The sequence below is a fragment of the Stegostoma tigrinum genome, chromosome 21 (genome assembly GCF_030684315.1).
Source record: "Stegostoma tigrinum isolate sSteTig4 chromosome 21, sSteTig4.hap1, whole genome shotgun sequence".
NCBI lineage: Eukaryota > Metazoa > Chordata > Chondrichthyes > Orectolobiformes > Stegostomatidae > Stegostoma > Stegostoma tigrinum.
This window is the reverse complement of record NC_081374.1, coordinates 5,936,544-5,948,684: the sequence shown is the minus strand read 5'-3', so window position 1 is coordinate 5,948,684 and position 12,141 is coordinate 5,936,544. Positions and strand designations below refer to the sequence as shown.

Genomic DNA, 12,141 nt, shown 5'->3' with positions numbered 1-12,141 from the left:
TATATTCTACTGCCACTCTCAGAATCTTCGGCCAATAATTAAATTGATGTGTGTTAATCATATCCAGGTTATCAGGAAACAATTCTTAGATGTTATAATAAACCAACAACATTATTAACAAAATGAACACACAGCAGACAGTAATTGCAAAAAAAATGTTGATAGCTCCAAATTACAAAGTTACACTTTAGCATTAACTCTTTCATTGTCTGGGAGATTTTAATAACATGTTCTTGCTTCACCAAATAGTGATAATGATCAGCTGCTTTAATTTAAACTGATCCCAGTTTTGAGTCTATTCATAAGCACTGCAAGGTATTTTTAACATGGAAACAGCTTGACAATATTTTGCAATCAAATCTGATATTACATTAGTTTGGAGCTGCCACCACAGCTCATTAATGTGGTGCACCTGAACTGTCTAAGTAATTGCTGGGTATCATTTAGCTTAATTGTTCCATGTTAACGCTTTTTCTGATATCTTGAGGTTTCCAAAATAATAATAAAAATGCTTTGCTCATTTACACCACAGTCACCCTAGATATTCAGCTCTAACTGCCCTCCCCACAAACCCCACCTCAGATTCTCCCTCAAATATATCTCGAACTTTGCTGAAAAGTGCATCGATTTAGCGCCTTTAAAATAGTCAAGCATCCCTCTAGAAGAACAAAGGCAGCAGAAACTTTGGGATTCTACAACCTGTAAGTTCCCCTGCAAGCCAATCACCATCCTGACTTGAAAATCTATCGCCGTTCCTTCACTGTCGCCGGGGTCCAAATCCTGGAATTCCCTTCTTAAGGGCATAGTGGGTCAACCCACAGCAGGTGGACTGCAACGGTTCAAGAAGGCAGCTCACCACCACCTTCTCAAGGGCAACCAGGGACGGGCAATAAATGTTGGCCTAATCTGGTGATGCCCACATCCTTCAAGAGAATTTTAAAACAGTAAGGCAGTTTTGGCCAAAGGGATAGGTTTTAATGAGCATGGTGTAGGTGTAACTGGCTGGGCCAGCATTTATTGCCCATCCCTAATAGCCCTTGGCAAGGTGGTAAGCTGCCTCTTCAGCCACAACAGTCTGTGTTCAGGAGGAAAAAGAAGTGGAAAGGGGATGAGGGATTGGATTCCAGCACTTTCCAGAACATGGGGCCTAGATGAAGCCATGGTTACCGATGGTAAAATGATGGAGACTGGGGATGCAGAAGACGCTAAACTGGAAGGGTACAGAGATCCTGGATGTTTGAGAGACTGACGGAGACTACAGACAGGGAAACAGCGATGTCATGTTTGGATTAGAAAATGAGAATTCCAGTTTACAGGCGTAGGAAGTCAGTCAGTTGGAATAATCAAGTCAAGAGATAACAGAATCTATTAGCAGCCAGGAGGCTGCCTGTTCCACCCATAGGAACATTCCAATCACAGCGTCCCCTGCTACAGTCCTGAGAGAGGGTCAGAAAGCTGCCAATTCTCTCTGTTCTCCTGAAGTCAGAGGGTGCGTCCTCCAAAATCAAGTGAACCCAGCAAGGTCTTCATCCCAAAGCAGCCAGATTCAGGACACCACACCTGTTTAGGATTGTTCACATTGCCATAAGAGGCAGTATAGGGCTTCAGTTTAATGTCTCATTTTAAATAGTACTGCTGTCCTAAGCATTATAATTCTAAGAATAAAGGGTAATTTAAGGAAGACCAAGGTAGCACGGTGGCTCAGTGGTTGCCATGGGAAATACAGGGTTATGGAGATGGGATGGTCCTGGGAGGGATGTTCTTCAGAGGGTCAGTGTGGATTTGATTGCCTGAATGGCCTGCTTCTGCTCTGTAGCGAGTCTCTGGTTGCTATCGTTGGTGATCTCAATCCAATAGTGAAATCCAGTAAGGACAAGAGGGCATGAATGAGATATTTTGTTTGAAAGGTGAAAGTTATAGAGCAATGGAGAACGGATGGGTTTGTAGTGCTAACTCGACAGGGCCTGCAATGAGCTGGCACAGATTTGATGGACTGAATGGTTTCAATACTGGTTTATAATAATCTATGAATAGACCTCGCACATGTTGATGCTCAATATTTTAGTGCTCTTCACAGCGGCAGTGAATGGAGGAATTCGTTTTCTTATAAAAGCTGAGGATAAGGCATATGCATAGAACTCCCTTAAAAATAAGCAGTGTTAAATTGTTGGAAAAAAAGTGTGCGGGAGTATTAAACTTGGTTTAACTTAAGCCCCAGTAATTTCAAAATATTTATGGCTTTGCCCCAAACTCTATCACCACCGTGCAGAATCCTCTGAGCAATGAAACTCTCATTATAACGAGGTCTGATATGAGGAATTTGGCAAATTTTAAATCCCTTTTAATCTCCAAGGTAATTACTGGAATCACAATCAGAACTGAATCCCACCTATAATGCACGTTAATTAAACATTGTTTAATTAAGCTGTTCAAATATGAAGTAATACTTGGGTTATTTTTTACTCTTCACTCTGGCTATAAATATTTAAGTCTTTAATCATTATATGTGCTTTTTTAGTGGAGAAGCATTGAATCATGAAATCACAGAGAGCAAAAGGAGATAAAAACAGAAAGTTGCTGGAGAACATCAGCAGGTCTGGCAGCATCTGTGAAGAGAGGAACAGTGTTAATGTTTCAAGTCCAGTGACCCTTCTTCAGAGCCAGCTTTCTTAGTTAAATCTGCATTTGTTCCACAGATGTTGCCATACGTGCTGAGTTTCACCAGTAATCAGCGTTCAGTGTTCATTTCAGATTTCCAGCGAGCTCGGTATTTTGTTTCACAGAAGAAGACTTTCTTTTCTGAAAAGGAGGTGGGGGCAGCAGGGAGAGTGTCACTAGGTAAAGCAAGGTTTGGCAGTGAGAATGCTTTCAAATGAACCTCCCCCTTTTCCCGATGATGGGTCCCTCAATGAGAGGCTGAGGGCCTTCAAATGGAAGACGCCTCTACCCCAGTACCACTAACCCCCCCAACCCACCCAAGCCCTCAAGCATCCCTGCGTGAATTTGCTCACTAAAAGGTGAGTCCCTCATTGGGTTGGCACCAGGCAGTGGTGACCAACAGCCTATAAGTGAGCATTAATTGCCTCTTAAGGGCCTCAAATGCATGGTGTAAATAGGGTCTCCATGGTCCACCCAGCACAGACATCATCAGGTTAGAGGGAGAAGGAGGCCGGGGCTTCCTACCTCCTAAATGCCCCCCACCATTGCCCACACCAGAGTCCACCTGTGGGAGGACACCAGGTTCAATTCAGTCTTATAGAATCATAGAACCATACAGGAATATAAAAGGCCTTTTGGCCCATTGAGTCTGTGCCACCAAAAATATACTATTACCTACATTGGTCCCACTTCCCCTTTTTTCTTCGTTCTATCTCTCTATTCCACATCCCTTCAAAGACAGAAAGAGAATTATATTCTTTAAAATTTGCTGTGTCTTGTTGAATTGTGGTAGGAATGCCTGAGGTCATGATGCTTTACAGAAAATCTTACAACTTAGTCTTGCTTCTCTGATGGAACCACTCCAAGCAAATTGATTCATAGTCTGCAGAAAGTCCAAAAGCTAAAGATGACAATTGTGTAAGGTACAACAGATTGTGTCTCATACATACAAACGATCCCGCTCTTGTTGCAGTGATGCAATGTGATATTCTGCATTTCCAACTCTGACAATCCTTGAATTACCAGCAGACTAGAGGAAATTTCCATCCCTCAAATCATTCTTCTTCAATTTGCGTATTATGTCAAAAGTTTGAATATTACAGTCATAAATCTGTTCAACTGTAAAGAATGATACCAATATTCTAATATTAATCCTCTGTTATAACAGGGAGAAAAAGATTATTTTGTTGTCTTGATTCATCTATTCTCTTCGTGCTGCTCTATCTCTGCACTTTTTTATTTTCATTTTCTCATTATTGCAGCAACAGTTTTAAATTCACAAACTGCCAAATGATTATCTTAACAATATAGTGCTTTTCACTTCTTTACTCAGTGGGAGAGAGTGTGGATGGATTAAAACGAACTAGAGAGCTCCAAATAGATACTGAGTACTTTTCGGAATAGAAACCTGGAACAGGAACAGGAGTTGCCAGTCGGCCCTTTGAGTTGGCTCTGACATTCAATATGATCACGGCTGATCATCCAACTCAGTTCCCTGCACCCATACTCTCCCAATATCTGTGGATCACTTTAGTCCTAAGATCTACTGCCAGAGGAATTTGGAGGCTGGTACAATCACAACATTTAAAAGGCATTTGGCTGGGTATAGGAAAGGAAGGGTTCAGAAGGATGTTGGCTAAATGCCAGCAAATGGGACTAGATTTATTTAGGATAACTGGTCGGCATGGACGAGTTGGACTGAAGGATCTGTTTCCATGCTGTACGTCTCTATGACTCTCTAACTCTAACTATAGCTACCTCTTTCTAGAAAACATTGTATGTTTTGGCCTCAATCACTTTCTGTGGAAGAGAATTCCACTGGTTTGCTCCTCTCCAGGTGAAGAAATTTCTCCTTATCTAGACCAGTTCCTTCGATTGTGACTCCTGGTTCTGGACTCCCCAGACTTCAGTAATATCCTTCCTGCATTTACCGTGCCTAATCCTGTTTGAGCTTTCTTTGTTTATATGAGCCTCCCTTCATTTTCCAAACCTCACTGAACGCAGTCCTAACCAATTCAATCTCTCTTCTTACATCAGGAATCACTCTGGTAAACCTTCACTGAACTCCCTCCATCACCAGAACATCCTCCCTCAGATAACGAGACCAAAACTGCACATAATACTCCAGGTGTGGTCTCTCCAAGGCCCTGTATTATCACTGTAAGATATCCCTGCTCCTGTTCTCAATCCTCTCAGTATGAAGGCCAATATAAAAGATGTCTTCCTCACCATCTGCTGCACCTGCATGTTTGCTCATAGCGACTGGTGTTCAAGGACATGCGGGTCTCAATGAATCACCCATGCTTACTTAGTCTGGCCTACATGTGACTCCAGACCCACACCCAGGTAATTGACTGAAAAATGAACTATCAAGAAATCAGTTCAAGGTGCAATCAGAAATGGGCACAAATCTGGTCAGTTATTCGAGGGAAAAGATCCATCTGGTTCATTATTACTCTTTAGTTAAGGAATCTTCCCTTCTTACCTGATCTGGTCCTACGTGTGACTCCAGACCCACAGCAATGTGGCTGATTCTTAGGGATGGACAATAAGAGCTGATCTCACCAGTGATGCCCACATTCTGTGATTGAATAAAAATAGTATGAGGTTATCACGTAGTTGTGCTTTTTATGAATATTTATTGTTAGAATAAAATTCCAGATGACATTGTGAGAATGAATAGGGTAGTATAGATATCAAAAATATTTATAACTTGACCATAAATGCATACCCAATGTTTAAATCCACCTTAGAAGAGTTGGGTATTTGTGTAAATACGATTTAAAGATATCTAAACTCATAATGTCTTTTAATTTCTGTACATTGTCTTATTGCGATCTTTAAAGTTTGTTTTAGTGATAAACCTGACCTTGTGTTCTAAGATGATTGCCTCTGTCCATTGCATTTTTAAAAATATATCTGTGTTGCATTATAACTTTTCCCTGTGGCAGAAAGAGACAGCTGACTTTGTTCATTGAAAGTTCACAAAAACAAGTCTTATCAATTTGTTTTACAATTTGCTTATCCATCCATTGACTCCATCTATACTTCCTGATGCCTTGGGAAGGCAGCCAATATAATGACATAACCCTCCCAACCCGGTTATAATCTCTTCCTTCAGGTAAATGATACAAAAGCTGAAACACACATATCAACAATTCAAGAACATTTTATTCCCATTGTTTATTAGACTTCTGAATGGACCTCTCAAATTTTAAATTTAATGTTGACCTCGCTCTTTGTGCGTCTTCCCTGCAGCCCTAACATTGTATTCCTCGCTCTGTTCTATTAACCTAATGCACTTTGGATGCTATGACCTGCCTGTACTGCACACAAAACAAAATTTTTCACAGTGTCTGTGTACATGTGACAATAATAAATCAAATCTTAATACAACTTCTCTCATGAATTTCAAAGCTTCAAATAATTCTCCCATTTGGTTTCGGTCCCATGTATTTTGTTACAAACTAAGATCCCTAGGGGACCCTTGCTTTTCGAAGTAGTACTGCTTGGTACCTTTTCAAACGCTGCATTTTATATAAAGGAATCTCGATTAACTTAATTAACACCTTAATTTGTGCATTAATATTGTTAATTTATTTGCACGCTTGCTTACCTTACCATTTAGTTAGGGACTGGAAGCCTGCTGATAGTTCAGATTGCTTCCTGAGTGTACTCTCATATATTTCCACACTAACACAATGGCTAGCAGCCTCTCTGTAAGGCTCACATTGCTTTGTTTGGGAAGAGACTCTTTAGTGCTCAGTTCGAAGGTGCCAGCCTCAGTGGTTTGCATTATTTTTTGAGTATAGAGGGAGAGTTGGGCAGGGTGTGCCAGTGGGAAGCACACAACTATCAAACACTCAGTCAAATGAAGTGGACATGTGTCTCCACAGCACTGTGTTACATCAGCATCATACTTCAGTGTACCAGCAACTTACACAACAAACACACTGCATATGCTCCAAACAAACAGCCATGTGTCAAAGGGCAGCCATCATCAGAGGAATACAGGGGACTGCAGTTGGTCAGAAGTTTCTGATACAGTCATTTAAAGTTCTCATCCTATTCCATTTCAAGTTGTTTTCTATCATCTGTCCTGTCAATATAGCCTGAAATAATTCCACAGAGTCCGGTATCCCATCACCAAGTGACCGTTTATTTACACACGGAGAGTCCTTGGCACTGACCCAGCTCCTTCAGAGCCAGCTCCCAGAGTGAGCAGGATGTCTTGCTCTCCTGATATAATGGGAACTGCAGATGCTGGAGAATCCAAGATAGTAAAATGTGAGGCTGGATGAACACAGCCGGCCCAGCAGCATCTCAGGAGCACAAAAGCTGACGCTTCGGGCCTAGACCCTTCATCAGAGAGGGGGATGGGGTGAGGGTTCTGGAATAAATAGGGAGAGAGGGGGAGGCGGACCGAAGATGGAGAGAAAAGAAGATAGGTGGAGAGGAGAGTATAGGTGGGGAGGTAGGGAGGGGATAGGTCAGTCCAGGGAAAATGGACAGGTCAAGGAGGTGGGATGAGGTTAGTAGGTAGGAGATGGAGGTGCGGCTTGGGGTGGGAGGAAGGGATGGGTGAGAGGAAGAACAGGTTAGGGAGGCAGAGACAGGTTGGACTGGTTTTGGGATGCAGTGGGTGGAGGGGAAGAGCTGGGCTGGTTGTGTGGTGCAGTGGGGGGAGGGGACGAACTGGGCTGGTTTTGGGATGCGGTGGGGGAAGGGGAGATTTTGAAGCTGGTGAAGTCCACATTGATACCATTGGGCTGCAGGGTTCCCAAGCGGAATATGAGTTGCTGTTCCTGCAACCTTCGGGTGGCATCATAGTGGCACTGCAGGAGGCCCATGATGGACATGTCATCTAAAGAATGGGAGGTGGAGTTGAAATGGTTCGCAACTGGGAGGTGCAGTTGTTTATTGCGAACCGAGCGGAGGTGTTCTGAAAAGCGGTCCCTAAGCCTCCGCTTGGTTTCCCCAATGTAGAGGAAGCCACACCGGGTACAGTGGATGCAGTATACCACATTGGCAGATGTGCAGGTGAACCTCTGCTTAATGTGGAAAGTCATCTTGGGGCCTGGGATAGGGGTGAAGGAGGAGGTGTGGGGGCAAGTGTAGCATTTCCTGCGGTTGCAGGGGAAGGTGCCGGGTGTGGTGGGGTTGGAGGGCAGTGTGGAGTGAACAAGGGAGTCACGGAGAGAGTGGTCTCTCCGGAAAGCAGACAGGGGTGGGGATGGAAAAATGTCTTGGGTGGTGGGGTCGGATTGTAGATGGCGGAAGTGTCGGAGGATGATGCGTTGTATCCGGAGGTTGGTGGGGTGGTGTGTGAGAACGAGGGGGATCCTCTTTGGGCGGTTGTGGCGGGGGCGGGGTGTGAGGGATGTGTTGCGGGAAATGAGGGAGACGCGGTCAAGGGCGTTCTCGACCACTGTGGGGGGAAAGTTGCGGTCCTTAAAGAACTTGGACATCTGGGATGTGCGGGAGTGGAATGCCTCATCGTGGGAGCGGAGGCGGAGGAATTGGGAATAGGGGATGGAATTTTTGCAGGAGGGTGGGTGGGAGGAGGTGTATTCTAGGTAGCTGTGGGAGTCGGTGGGCTTGAAATAGACATCAGTTACAAGCTGGTTGCCTGAGATGGAGACTGAGAGATCCAGGAAGGTGAGAGATGTGCTGGAGATGGCCCAGGTGAACTGAAGGTTGGGGTGGAAGGTGTTGGTGAAGTGGATGAACTGTTCGAGCTCCTCTGGGGAGCAAGAGGCGGCGCTGATACAGTCATCAATGTAACGGAGGCAGAGGTGAGGTTTGGGGCTGTGAAGGTGCGGAAGAGGGACTGTTCCACGTAAGGTTCACCTGCACATCTGTCAATGTGGTATACTGCATCCACTGTACCCAGTGTGGCCTCCTCTACATTGGGGAAATCAAGCGGAGGCTTGGGGACTGCTTTGCAGAACACCTCCATTCGGTTCGCAATAAACAACTGCACCTCCCAGTCGCAAACTATTTCAACTCCCCCTCCCATTCTTTAGATGACATGTCCATCATGGGCCTCCTGCAGTGCCACAATGATGCCACCCGAAGGTTGCAGGAACAGCAACTCATATTCCACTTGGGAACCCTGCAGCCCAATGGTATCAATGTGGACTTCACCAGCTTCAAAATCTCCCCTTGCCCCACCGCATCCCAAAACCAGCCCCGTTCGTCCCCTCCCCCCACTGCACCACACAACCAGCCCAGCTCTTCCCCTCCACCCACTGCATCCCAAAACCAGTCCAACCTGTCTCTGCCTCCCTAACCTGTTCTTCCTCTCACCCATCCCTTCCTCCCACCCCAAGCCGCACCTCCATCTCCTACCTACTAACCTCATCCCACCTCCTTGACCTGTCCATTTTCCCTGGACTGACCTATCCCCTCCCTAACTCCCCACCTATACTCTCCTCTCCACCTATCTTCTTTTCTCTCCATCTTCGGTCCGCCTCCCCCTCTCTCCCTATTTATTCCAGAACCCTCACCCCATCCCCCTCTCTGATGAAGGGTCTAGGCCCGAAGCGTCAGCTTTTGTGCTCCTGAGATGCTGCTGGGCCTGCTGTGTTCATCCAGCCTCACATTTTTATTGTCTTGCACTCCTGTTTATATCTGTCTGTCAGAGCTCCCTGATTGTATCAGATTAACAACACCAATCAGAGAACTCATATTCCGTGAGATCCCCTGGCTGACCTTGTTAACAAGGGGAGACAATGACCTCGTGGTGTTATCGTTCAGCTATTAACTCAGAAACCCAGCTAATGTTGTGGGGACCCAGGGACCATGGCAAATGGTGGCACTTGAACTTAATTCTGAAAAAATCTGGAATTAAAAACCCACTGATCAGCATGACATCATTGTCAATTGTTGCAAAAGCCCATCTGGTTCACGAATGTCCTTCGGGGAAGGAAATCTGCCACACACACCTGGCCTGGCCTACATGTGACTCCAGACCCACAGTGATGTTGTTGACTCTCAACTTCCCTCTGAAATGGCCTAGCAAGCCACTCAGTACCAAACACTACAAAGGCGCAAACAAATGAAACTGGATGGATCAGCTGGATTTCCAGACATCAAAAAAGACAATGGCAGAAACAGCCCTGTCAACCCGGTTAGCACGGTGGCTCAGTGGTTCGCGCTGCTGTCTCACAGCACCAGGGACCTGGGTTCGATTCCAGCCTCGGGCGACTGTCTGTGTGGAGTTTGCACTTTCTCCCCGTGTCTGTGTGGGTTTCCTCTGGGTCCTTCGGTTTCCTCCCACCGTCCAAAGATGTGCAGGCTAGGTGGATTGGCCATGCTAAATTGCCCGTAGTGTTCAGGGGTGTCTGGGTGGTATATATCAAGGGGCAGAGTGGACTTGTTGGGCCGAAGGACCTGTTTCCACACTGTAGTGAACCTAATCTAACTCATATTAGGGGCGGCACGGTGGCTCAGCGGTTAGCACTGCAGCCTCACAGCGCCAGGGACCCGGGTTCGATTCCAGCCTCGGGTGACTGTCTGTGTGGAGTTTGTACATTCTCCCCGTGTCTGTGTGGGTTTCCTCCAGGTGCTCCGGTTTCCTCCCACAGCCCAAAGATGTGCAGGCTAGGTGGATTGGCCATGCTAAATTGCCTGTAGTGTTCAGGGGTTTGGGGGTTATAGGGGGATGGGTCTGGGTGGGATGCTCCAAGAGGCGGTGTGGATTTTTTGGGCCAAAGGGCCTGTTTCCACACTGTAATCTAATCTAAACCCGATGAAGTCGTCCTCACTAACTTCTGGGGGTTAGTACCAACATTGGGAGAGTTGTCTCAAGGATTAGTTAAGCAACAGCCTGACATAGTCATACTCACAGAATCATACCTTATAGACAATGTTCCCGACACCACCATCACCATCCCTGGGTATGCCCCTTCCCACCGGCAGGACAGACCCAGCAGAGGGGCAGCACAGTGGGATACAGTCAGGAGGGAGTTGCTCTGGGAGTCCTCAACATTGACTCTGGACCCCATGAGGTCTCGTGGCTTCAGGTTAAACATGGGCAAGGAAACCTCCTGCAGTTTACCACATACCGCCCTCCCTCAGCTGATGGATCAGTACCTCAATGTTGAACAACACTTAGAGGAAGCAATGAGGATGGGCACAAAATGTACTCTGGGTGGGGGATTTCAATGTCCACCATCAAGAATGGCTCAGCAGCAGTACCACTGATCGAGCTGGTTGAGCCCTAAAGGACATAGCTCTAGACTGGGTCTGTGGCAGGTGATGAGGGAACCAACAAGAGGGAAAAACATACTTGGCCTCATCCTTACCAATCTGCCTGCTGCAGTTACATCTGTCCATGACAGTATCGGTAAGAGTGACCAGCGCACAGTCCTTGTGGAGATGAAGTCCCACCTTCACTTTGAGAATAACTTTCATCGTGTTGTGTGGCACTGTCACCGTGCTAAATGGGACAGATGTCACACAGATCTAGCAACTCACGACTGGGCATCCGTGAGGTGCTGTGGGCCATCAACAGCAGCAGAATTGTACTCCAGCACAACCTGTATCCCCATGGCCCGGCATATTCCCCACTCAACCAATACCATCAAACCAGGGGGTCAACCCTGGTACAATGGAGAGTGCAGGAGGGTAGGCCAGGAGCAGCACCAGGCATACCTGAAGATAAAGTATCAACCTGGTGAAGCCACCACACAGGACTACTTGCACACCAAACAGCGAAAGCAGCAAGTGATAGAGCTAAGTGATCCCAAAACCAGTGGATCAGATCTAAGCTCTGCAGTCTTGCCACACCTCATCATGAATGGTGGTGGACAATTAAACAACTTACTGGAGGTGGAGGATCCACAAATATCCCCATCCTCAATGATGGAAGAGCCCGGCACATCAGTGCAAAAGATAAGGCTGAAGCATTCACAGCAATAGAGTGGATGATTCATCTCAGCCTCATCCAGTGGTCCCCAGCATCACAGATACCAGTCTCCAGCCAATTCAATTCACTCCATGTGATATCAAGAAATGGTTGGAGAGACTGGACACTGCAAAGGCTAGGGACCCTGACAACGTTCCTGCAATAGTTCTGAAGAATTGTGCTCCAGAATTTGCCGCTCCCCTAGCCAAGCTGTTCCAGCACAGTTACAACACCAGTATCTACCCAGCAATGTGAAAAATTGCCCAGGTATGTCCTGTACACAAAAAGCAGGACAAATCCAACTTGGCCAATGACCATCCCATCAGTCTAGGATTCATCATCTGTAAAACGATGGAAGGTGTCAGTAACAGTGGCTATCAAGCAACATCTGCTCAGCGATGCCCAGTTTGGGTTCCGCCAGGGACACTCAGCTCCTGACCTCATTACAGTCTTGGTTCAAACATGGACAAAAGAGTTGAATCCCAGAGGTGAGGGGAGAGTGACAGCCCTTGACATCAAGGCTGTATTCGACCGAGCGTGGCATCAAATAGCCCGAGTAAAACTGGATCATA

General features: G+C 46.1%; 1 protein-coding gene across 3 annotated transcripts in view; it reads left to right on the top strand.

Moving 5' to 3' along the window:
• Nucleotides 1–12,141, top strand: part of kcnd3 (potassium voltage-gated channel, Shal-related subfamily, member 3) — a 374,364-nt gene that overhangs the window by 168,243 nt on the left and 193,980 nt on the right. The window lies entirely within an intron of this gene.